The sequence below is a fragment of the Oncorhynchus mykiss genome, chromosome 19 (assembly GCF_013265735.2).
Source record: "Oncorhynchus mykiss isolate Arlee chromosome 19, USDA_OmykA_1.1, whole genome shotgun sequence".
NCBI lineage: Eukaryota > Metazoa > Chordata > Actinopteri > Salmoniformes > Salmonidae > Oncorhynchus > Oncorhynchus mykiss.
Window position 1 is genome coordinate 57,662,341 of NC_048583.1, and position 11,629 is coordinate 57,673,969.

An 11,629-nucleotide genomic window follows, 5' to 3' on the forward strand; every position below is an offset into this window, starting at 1 on the left:
GGAGGCAGCTTATGGTATAGAAATGAACACTAAATTATCTGGCAACAGTTTTGGTGGACATTCCTGTAGCCAGCATGCCAATTGCACGCTCCCTCAAAACTTGATAATTCTGTGACAAAACTGCACATTTTAGAGTTGCCTTTTATTGTCCCCAGCACAAGCTGCACCTGTGTAATGATCATGCTGTTTAATCAGCTTCTTGAAATGCCACACCTGTCAGGTGGATGGACTATCTTGGCAAAGGAGAAATGCTCACTAACAGGTATGTAAACAAATTTGTGGCCAAAATTTGAGAGAAATAAGCTGTTTGTGCATAATGAACATATTTTATTTCAGCTCATGAAACATGGGACCAACACTTTACATGTTGTGTTTAGATTTTTGTTCATTATACATAGGGCAGCAACCACTCATAAAGTGACCAGTGTTGCATGAATATACATATGGAAGCAGCCTCTAAGGTGCATGTTAGAGTACCCGCGTGGTATCTGGCTAGAGACAGTGACTAAGTTCAGGGCAGGGTACTGGGCGGAGGCCAGTTAGTGGTGACTATTTAACAGTCTGATGGCCTTGAGATAGAAGCTGTTTTTCAGTCTCTCGGTCCCAGCTTTGATGCACCTGTACTGACCTCGTCTTCTGGATGATAGTGTGGCGAACAGGCCGTGACTCGGGTGGCTGAGGTCCTTGATGATCTTCCTGTGATGTCAGGTGCTGTAGATGTCCTGGAGGGCAGGCAGTGTGCCCCTGATGATGCGTTTGGCTGACCGCACCACCCTATGGAGAGCCCTGCGGTTGCGAATGGTGCATTTGCCATACCAGGTGGTGATACAGACAGACAGGACGCTCTCAATTATGCATCTCTAGAAGTTTGTGAGCATCTTAAGGGCCATGCCACATTTATTCAGCCTCCTGGGGTTGAAGAGGCACTGCTGCACCTTCTTCACCACACTGTCTGTGTGGGTGGACCATTTCAGATTGTCAGTGATGTGCACGCTGAGGAACTTGAAGCTTTTCACCTTCTCCACTGCAGCCCTGTCGATGTGGGTGGGGACGTGCTCCGTCTGCTGTCTCCTGAAGATCACGATCAAGCTCCTTCGTTTTGTTCACGTTGAAGGAGAGGTTATTTTCCTGGCATTACTCCACCAGGGCCCTCACTTCCTCCTTGTAGGCTGTTTCGTCGTTGTGGAGGTGAGGGCCCCTGGCGGAATGGTGCCAGGAAAATAACCTCTCCCTCAACGTGTGTGTAAGCTTCCGTGTGTGTGTGTGCGAGAGAGTGTGCGGGTGTAGTACTAGCTGCATGTAATGGCACAAAGGCTGCTCTTCCGTGTTCCAGGGTTTTCAGCTTTTTATAGCCGATGCAAATGTTGTTATCGTTTGAAGCACCCCGTTCAGATTGAATTATATTGTATTGAACTCTTAGTAGCCGCCACACAATAACCCAGAAGCCAGGTTACTGGATGAAGCTGTTACACAAAACACACTTACTGTTTGATTAGTTCATTTTTAAGGTCATGTTTAAGAAGTGTTAGCTTAACTTAGGGCGTTGTAATTTCATCCAAGTCATTTTTAGTTTTGGTATTTAGCTAGCAAGCATTTTTGGAGCGTGTTGAAAATATACAAAAACTTCCAAAAAAAGTAAGCTATCCCTTTGAGCACTAGGAGTAAGTCAGTGATCTACTAATATTCTAAGAAAGGGGGAGATGCTACACCTATTAGCATTAGCCGTAACGCCAGTGAGAATACTAACCGTTTATTTTCAATAGACCGCGCAGTGCATTCTGGGTCGAGGAGAGCACTCCTTTAAGGAGTCAATTGGGCGCTAGCTTAACCACCCAACTTAAACATGAGCTGTTTACTATTAACTTGTTCTCCCTAATATTGTATACAGTGCCTTCTGAAACTATTCACACCCCTTGACTTTTTCCACATTTTGTTATGTTACAGACTGAATTTTAAATGGATTAAATTTAGATTTAGCCTACACACCCCATAATGCCAAAATACACGATAATGTCAAAGTGGAATTATGTTTCTCAAAATATTTACAAATTAATTAAAAATGAAAAGCTGAAATGTCTTGAGTCAATGAGTATTTAACCCCTTTGTTATGGCAGCCTAAATAAGTTGAGGAGTAGAAATGTGCCTAACAAATCACATAAAAGGTTGCATGGACTCACTATTTGTGCAATAATAGTGTTTAACATAATTTTTTAATGGCTACCTCACCTCTGTACCCCATACATACAGCAGACATTACATATCCCTTTGAGCATGGTGAAGTTATTAATTACACTTTGGATGGTGCATCGATACACCAAGTCACTACAAAGATAAAGGCATCCTTACTAACTCAGTTGCCGAAGAGGAAGGAAACTTCTCGGGGATTTCATCATGAGGCCAATGGTGACTTTAAAACAGTTACAGAGTTTAATGGCTGTGATAGGAGAAAACAACTGAGGATGGATCAACAACATTGTAGTTACTCCACAATACTAACCTAATTGACAGAGTGAAAAGAAAGAATCCTGTACAGAATACAAATGTTCCAAAACATGCATCCTGTTTGCAACAAGCACTAAAGTAATGCCTAAAAAAATGTGGCAAAGCAATTCACTTTTTGTCCTGAATACAAAGTGTTATGTTTGGGCCAAATCCAATACAACACATTACCATTACCAATGTCCATATTTTCAAACATAGTGGTGGCTGCATCAATCATGTAATTGTTAAGGACTGAGGAGCTTCTCAGGATATTTTTATTTTACTAGGCAAGTCAGTTAAGAACAAATTCTTATTTTCAATGATGGCCTAGGAACAGTGGGTTAACTGCCTGTTCAGGGGCAGACGACAGATTTGTACCTTGTCAGCTCGGGGATTTAAACTTGCAACCTTTCGGTTACTAGTCCAACACTCTAACAACTAGGCTACCCTGCCGCCCCGGAAGCGAAATGGAGCTAAGCACAGGCAAAATTGTAGAGTAAATCCTGGTTCAGTCTGATTTGCACCAGACACTGTGAGATTAATTCAACTTTCAGTAGTACAATAACCTAAAACACAAGGCCAAATCTACACTGGAGTTGCTTACCAAGAAGACAGTGAATGTTCTCGAGTGCCAAGTTACACTTTGTCATTATGGGGTATTGTGTGTAGATGGTTGAGAAAAAAAAAATATTTGATCCATTTTGAATTCAGACTGTTACACAACAAAATGTGCAATAAGTCAAGGGGCATGAATACTTTCTGATGGCATTTTAGCTTTGAAATCAACACAGTCGTGAAGAAGGTACGACAACACCTCTTCCCCCTCAGGAGACTGAAAATATTTGGCATTGGCCCTCAGAACCTCAAAAAGTTCTACAGCTGCACCATTGAGAGCATCTTGACTGGCTGCGTCACCGCTTGGTATGGCAACTGCTTGGCATCCGACCGTATGGCGCTACAGAGGGTGGTACGGACTGCACAGTACATCACTGGGGCTGAGCTCCCTGCCATCTAGGACTTTTATTCCAGGCTGTGTCAGAGGAAGTCCAGGTAAATTATCATAGACCCCAGCCACCCCAGCCATAGACTGTTCTCTCTGCTACCGCATGGCAAGCGGTACCGGAGCGCCAAAACTGGGACCAGAAGGCTCCTGAACAGCTTCTACCCCCAAGCAATAAGACTGCTGATCAGTTAATCAAATGGCTACTCTGAGTATCTATTTTGCACTGACTCTATGCACTGACTCTATGCACTGACTCTATGCCCTGACTCTATGCTCTGACTCTATGCTCTGACTCTATGCCCTGACTCTATGCCCTGACTCTATGCACACTCACACATACTTACATTGACACTCCAAAGACACACATGTGCATATTCACGGGGTGAAAGTAGATTTAATTTCTTTCCGGTTGGGGACCTCCTATGTATGTAATCATAGAATTCCATATAGAACCTGTATTAATTCAATAGGATCTGTGGGCCTCATCGTAAAGATTTGTCTATTTTTTAAACGTATTACCTTTTATTGTGGCATAAACACAACCAGTCATGATGTTTTCATCTGATTGTCAAACCATCACTTCAAAGGTCTCCTTTACGAGGCGCCTGCGTACGTTCATCCAACATAATTCCAGCCTCTAAACAATGGTAAATGGAAAGAGTAATCTGTTACACAAAACACCACAAAGTCTCATGACATTTGGCGAATCATCATGAGGCCAGAATGAATGCCTCCACCGCTGTCTTCTCGTGTCTCGGGTGTCAGACATTCATCTCTGCCTTGGCTAAATTTCTGTGTTCTCATCGAACCACATCGCATTTTGGAACGTTGTCATGCCTAATGATGAATAATGGTGTAGCTTAATAGCCTACAGTTAAAAAAAAAAAAAAAAAATTTTACATTTTGTTTTAATTATGGTGACAGGCTCATGTTTTCCCCAAGTATTAATTTAGCCGGGAAGCCTTTCTGGACCACACCGCCTTACTTTCACCCTTGTATGATCCCCCCCCCCCCCCCCCCCCCCCACACACACACACACACGAACACTTTCACAAACGCTGCTGCTACTCTGGTTATTATAAATCCTGATTGCCTCACTTTTACTCATACTGACATGTATATATCACCTAAACTACCTCGTAACCCTGCACATATACATGATTGGTCAAGAATCCTCATTTTCCAAGCGTTATGCATTTCTCCACCCTGTATAGTAAATATACATTTACAGCCCTTAGGGTTAGGGTTAATTACAGTAGGTCAGTTAGGACATTAACAGATTAACAGGTGCCCCTATTGCTTGCTTTGCTCACTTATTCCTTCCTTAGTTTGTTGAAAGGCTTATGGAGCGAGCAACTCAAACTACGCAACCGTTTCTAATTTAGGGCGAGCAAAGGGAAGGTTTGTAAAGGGAAGGTTCCGTACCAAAATAGATAGTGCTGACTGTGCCATCTACATTGTTCTGTAAACTGTACAATCAACATTGTTGAACAAGGAGAGACACAACGTCTCACATCGTTATTGTCTTGGTCCTATTAATAGTTCATGCTCAGGCGTTACAGGGAAGACATCCTCCTCCCTCATGTGGTACCCTTCCTGCAGGCTCATGCTGACATGACCCTCCAGCGTGACAATGCCACCAGCCATACTGCTTGTTCTGTGCATAATTTCCTGCAAGACAGGAATGTCAGTGTTCTGCCATGGCCAGCGAAGAGCCCGGATCTCAATCCCATTGAGCACGTCTGGGACCTGTTGGATCGGAGGGTGAGGGCTAGGGCCATTCCCCCCAGAAATGTCTAAATGGCTGCCCAAGGTAGGCCAACTGCCCAAGGTAGGCCAACTGCCCAAGTGTAACGGATGTGAAACGGCTAGCTTAGTTAGCGGTGCGCGCTAAATAGTGTTTCAATCGGTGACGTCACTTGCTCTGAGACCTTGAAGTAGTAGTTCCCCTTGCTCTGCAAGGGCCGCGGCTTTTGTGGAGCGATGGGTAACGATGCTTCGTGGGTGACTGTTGTTGATGAGTGCAGAGGGTCCCTGGTTCACGCCCGGGTATGGGCGAGGGGACGGTCTAAAGTTATACTGTTACACAAGGTAGAGCAACTTCCCAAGGTAGAGCAACTTCCCAAGGTAGGCCAACTGCCCAAGGTAGGCCAGCTTCCCAAGGTAGGCCAACTTCCCAAGGTAGGCCAACTGCCCAAGGTAGGCCAACTGCCCAAGGTAGAGTAACTTCCCATGGTAGGCCAACTGCCCAATGTTGGCCAACATCCCAAGGTAGGCCAACTTTATTCCTGTGGCTCGCCCATTTTGTTGGTGAGGATATGGCAGGCATGACTCAGGTGGCTCTTGGACTCATAAATGATTCATGACTCATACTCTGACTCATGTCAATTGAATGACTCTGACTCAAGTCAAGTTTCATATCATTCCTATGACTGAATAGCCTCCATGCTAAGATTTCAAAATACCTGTTCAGCAGGTACATCGTTAATATGACAGACTTTCTTGCAGGGAGATGCCAAGCACCAAGATCATTAGCAATCATCTTACAATAACCTAGGTAATAAAATGAACATATAGCCACTTTGTAGGACATGTTTTTACCTTTTTAATGGGCCAAACTGTAGTCCTACTACCAATGATTCTTATTTCCAAGGTCTATACAGCAAATGCTCTAGCAAATATACAGCAACGACCAGCAAAATAAGCACAACAGAAACCTGAAAACACCATCCAACCTGGAACTGAGTGAGTAATGTTTAGTCTGAAGCTAAACTCAGCAACAACAAAAAACGTCCCTTTTTCAGGACCCTGTCTTTCAAAGATAATTCGTAAAAATCAAAGTAACTTCACAGATCTTCATTGTAAAGGGTTTAAACACTGCTTCCCATGCTTGTTCAATGAACCACAAACAATTAATGAACATGCACCTGTGGAACGGTCGTCAAGACACTAAAAGCTTATAGACAGTAGGCAATTAAGGTCACAGTTATGAACACGTAGGACACTAAAGAGGCATTTCTATTGACTCTGAAAAACACCAAAAGAAAGAGGCTCATGGTCCCTGCTCATCTGTGTGAATGTGCCTTAGGCATGCTGCAGGGAGGCATGAGGACTGCAGATGTGGCCAAGGCAATAAATTGCAATGTCCATACTGTGAGATGCCTAAGACAGCGCTACAGGGAGACAGGATGGACAGATGATCGTCCTCGCAGTGGCAGACCACGTGTAACAAAACCTGCACAGGATCGGTACATCCGAACATCACACCTGCGGGACAGGTACAGGATGGCAACAACAACTGCCCGAGTTACACCAGAAACAAACAATCCCTCCATCAGTGCTCAGACTGTCCGCAATAGGCTGAGAGAGGCTGGACTGAGGGCTTGTAGGCCTGTTGTAAGGCAGGCCCTCACCAGACATCATCGGCAACAATGTCGCCTATAATGTTTTTCGGCAGTGGTTAGAGCGTTGGACTAGTAACCGGAAGGTTGCAAGTTCAAATCCCCGAGCTGACAAGGTAGAAATCTGTTGTTCTGCCCCTGAACAGGCCGTCATTGAAAATAAGAATTTGTTCTTAACTGACAGATCTTCCAAAGGTGGTGGAGTGGCAATCTTTATCAAGGAACATCTTCAGTGCTCCGTTGTCTCCACCAAGTCTGTCCCCAAACAATTTGATTTGCTGGTTTTAAGCATTAAACAAATAGCTCTTTGTTGACTGTTCCTGGGTGTTATCGTCAACCATCAGCAACGGCCTGTACCCTACCTGCCATAAACTCTCTCCTGGCCCCTTACACTTAGTCTGAATTTGTCCTGCTAAGTGACCTAAACTGGGACATGCTTAAACCACCTGACCAAGTCCTAAAGCAACCCTACATTTTTATCAGAGTATTACCAATCCCACAAGGTATGACTCCAAACACCCAGAAAAGGCTACTCTCCTTGATGTTATCCTGACAAATAATCCTGATAGATATCAGTCTGGTGTTTTCTGTAATTAGTGATCACTGTTTTACAGCCTGTGTTCCTAATGGCTGCTCAGTGAAACGACCTGTCCTTAAAATAACTTTAATGAGCAAGCCTTCCTTCATGACCTGGCCTCTGTAAATTGGTGTCGAAGACGCTTGGACCTACTTTTTTGATATTTTCAGTGAAATTGTTAACAAACACGCCCCCATAAAGTAAATGAGAATTAAAAACAGGTTCAGCCCCTGGTTCAACCGTGATCTGACAAAGTTACTCCACCTCGGCACACGCATATTCAGGCTGACTGGCTCTAGTTCAGGTAAATTAGAAATAAGTGCTCTCAGGCTATCCAGAAGGCCAAAGTTAGTTACTTTAAGGAGTTCTCTCTTTGTGGGTCTAACCCCAAGAAGTTTGGAAAATGGTTGAAAAGCTGAAGAATAAACCCTCTTCTTCACACTTGCCCATGTTACTTAATGTTAATGATGTGGTTGTTACTGACAAGGACACATGCGGAAGTCTTCAATCATCACTTCATTAAGTCAGGATTTCTATTTGACTCAGCAATGCCTCCTTGCCCGTCCAACATTTCCTCACCTCCCTCTTTTTCCCCTGCCCTGCACAAAGTTTCTCCCTGCAAGCGGTCACTGAGTCTCAGGTGTTTGGAAGACAACCACGGTGCGTCCTTTATTTAAAAGGGGAGATCAAGCTGATCCTAACTGTTATTGGCCAATTTCTATTTTGCCCTGTTTATCAAAAGTGTTGGAAAAACTTGTTAATAATCAACTGACTGGCTTTCTTGATGTCTATAGTATTCTATCTGTCACACCCTGACCATAGTTTACTTTGTATATTTCTATGTTGTGGTTGGTCAGGGTGTGATCTGAGTGGGCATTCTATGTTTCATGTCTAGTTTGTCTAGTTCTATGTTCGGCCTGATATGGTTCTCAATCAGAGGCAGGTGTTCGTCATTGTCTCTGATTGGGAACCATATTTAGGTAGCCTGGGTTTCACTGTGTGTTTGTGGGTGATTGTTCCTGTCTTTGTGTAGTATTCACCAGATAGGCTGTTTTGAGTTCTCACGTTTCTTGTTTTCGTTAGTTTGTTCATGTATAGTGTCTTCATTAAATTACAATGAACAACCACCACGCTGCGTTTTGGTCCGCCTCAACTTCACAACAAGAGAATCGTTACAGAATCACCCACCACAACAGGACCAAGCGGTGTGGTAATGGGCAAAGGAAAAAGCAGCAGCAGGAGCAGCGCGAGGAGGTATGGACATGGGAGGACGAATTAGACGGTAAAGGACCTTGGGCTCAGCCAGGAGAGTATCGCCACGGGAGGCGGCGAAAGCGGAGAGGCGCTGGTATGAGGAGGCAGCGCGGCGTCGTGGATGGAAGCCCGGGAGTCAGCCCCAAAAATTTATTGGGGGGGGGGCTAACAGGGAGTATGGCTACGCCAGGTAGGAGACCTGAGCCAACTTCCTGTGGTTACCGGTGGGCTAGAGAGACCGGGCAGGCACCGTGTTATGCTGTGGAGCGCACGGTGTCCCCAGTGCGGGTGCACAGCCCGGTGCGGTACATTCCAGCTCCGCGTATCGGCCGGGCTAGAGTGGGCATCGAGCCAAGTGCCATGAAGCCGGCTCTACGCATCTGGTCTCCAGTGCGTCTCCTTGGGCCGGCTTACATGGCACCAGCCTTGCGCACGGTGTCCCCGGTTCGCCTGCATAGCCCAGTGCGGGCTATTCCACCTCGCCGCACTGGCAGGGCGACCGGGACCATTCAACCGGGTAAGGTTGGGCAGGCTCGGTGCTCAAGAGCTCCAGTGCGCCTGCACGGCCCGGTCTATCCGTCACCACCTCCACACCCCAGCCCTCCGGTGGCAGCTCCCCGTACCAGGCTGTCTCTCCGGCCCATCCGTCCAGAGCCTTCCTCCTCTCCAGCGCTGCCGGAGCCTCCCGCCTGTCCGGCGCCTCTGCCGGAGCCTCCCGCCTGTCCGGCGCCTCTGCCGGAGCCTCCCGCCTGTCCGGCGCCTCTGCCGGAGCCTCCCGCCTGTCCGGCGCCTCTGCCGGAGCCTCCCGCCTGTCCGGCGCCTCTGCCGGAGCCTCCCGCCTGTCCGGCGCCGGAGCCTCCCGCCTGTCCGGCGCCGGAGCCTCCCGCCTGTCCGGCGCCGGAGTCTCCCGCCTGTCCGGCGCCTCTGCCGGAGTCTCCCGCCTGTCCGGCGCCTCTGCCGGAGTCTCCCGCCTGTCCGGCGCCTCTGCCGGAGTCTCCCGCCTGTCCGGCGCCTCTGCCGGAGTCTCCCGCCTGTCCGGCGCCTCTGCCGGAGTCTCCCGCCTGTCCGGCGCCTCTGCCGGAGTCTCCCGCCTGTCCGGCGCCTCTGCCGGAGTCTCCCGCCTGTCCGGCGCCTCTGCCGGAGTCTCCCGCCTGTCCGGCGCCTCTGCCGGAGTCTCCCGCCTGTCCGGCGCCTCTGCCGGAGTCTCCCGCCTGTCCGGCGCCTCTGCCGGAGTCTCCCGCCTGTCCGGCGCCTCTGCCGGAGTCTCCCGCCTGTCCGGCGCCTCTGCCGGAGTCTCCCGCCTGTCCGGCGCCTCTGCCGGAGTCTCCCGCCTGTCCGGCGCCTCTGCCGGAGTCTCCCGCCTGTCCGGCGCCTCTGCCGGAGTCTCCCGCCTGTCCGGCGCCTCTGCCGGAGTCTCCCGCCTGTCCGGCGCCTCTGCCGGAGTCTCCCGCCTGTCCGGCGCCTCTGCCGGAGTCTCCCGCCTGTCCGGCGCCGCCAGCGCCGCCCGTCTGCCCGGCGCCGCCAGCGCCGCCCGTCTGCCCGGCGCCGCCAGCGCCGCCCGTCTGCCCGGCGCCGCCAGCGCCGCCCGTCTGCCCGGCGCCGCCAGCGCCGCCCGTCAGCCAGGGGCCGCCAGCGCCGCCAGTCAGCCAGGGGCCGCCAGCGCCGCCAGTCAGCCAGGGGCCGCCAGCGCCGCCAGTCAGCCAGGGGCCGCCAGTGCCGCCAGTCAGCCCAGCGCCAGCGCCGCCAGTCAGCCAGGGGCCGCCAGTCAGCCAGGGGCCGCCAGTGCCGCCAGTCAGCCAGGGGCCGCTAGAGCCCCTCCGCCCGGAGCAGCTGTCCCTCTGTCCCGAGCAGCTGTCCCTCTGTCCCGAGCAGCTGTCCCTCTGTCCCGAGCAGCTGTCCCTCTGTCCCGAGCTGTCTCTTAGGAGGGTCACCTATCTAGGGACGCTAAGGAGGTGGACAAAGACTATTATGGAGTGGGGTCCACGTCCAGCGCCAGAGCCGCCTCCGCGGACAGATGCCCACCCAGACCCTCCCCTATAGGTTCAGGTTTTGCGGCCGGAGTCCGCACCTTGGGGGGGGGGGTACTGTCACACCCTGACCATAGTTTACTTTGTATATTTCTATGTTGTGGTTGGTCAGGGTGTGATCTGAGTGGGCATTCTATGTTTCATGTCTAGTTTGTCTAGTTCTATGTTCGGCCTGATATGGTTCTCAATCAGAGGCAGGTGTTCGTCATTGTCTCTGATTGGGAACCATATTTAGGTAGCCTGGGTTTCACTGTGTGTTTGTGGGTGATTGTTCCTGTCTTTGTGTAGTATTCACCAGATAGGCTGTTTTGAGTTCTCACGTTTCTTGTTTTCGTTAGTTTGTTCATGTATAGTGTCTTCATTAAATTACAATGAACAACCACCACGCTGCGTTTTGGTCCGCCTCAACTTCACAACAAGAGAATCGTTACACTATCTGGTATGCAATCTGGTTTCCGCTCAGGTTATGGATGTGTCACTGCAACCTTAAAGGTCCTAAATTATATTACCATTGCCCTTGATTCTAAGCAATGTTGTGCTTCTATTTTTATTGACTTGGCCATAGCTTTTGATACGGTAGACCATTCCTTTCTTGTGGGCCAGTTAAGGAGTATTAGTGTCTCTGAGGGGTCTTTGGCCTGGTTTGCTAACCACCTCTCTCAAAGAGTGCAGTGTATAAAGTCAGAATATCTGCTGTCTCAGCCACTGCCTATCACCAAGGGTGTACCCCAAGGCTTGGTCCTAGGCCCCACGCTCTTCTCAATTTACCTCAACAACATAGCTCAGGCAGTAGGAAGATCTCTCATCCATTTATATGCAGATGATAGTATTATACTCAGCTGGCTCCTCCCAGGATTTTGTGTTAAAAGCTCAAAGCTTTCTTAGT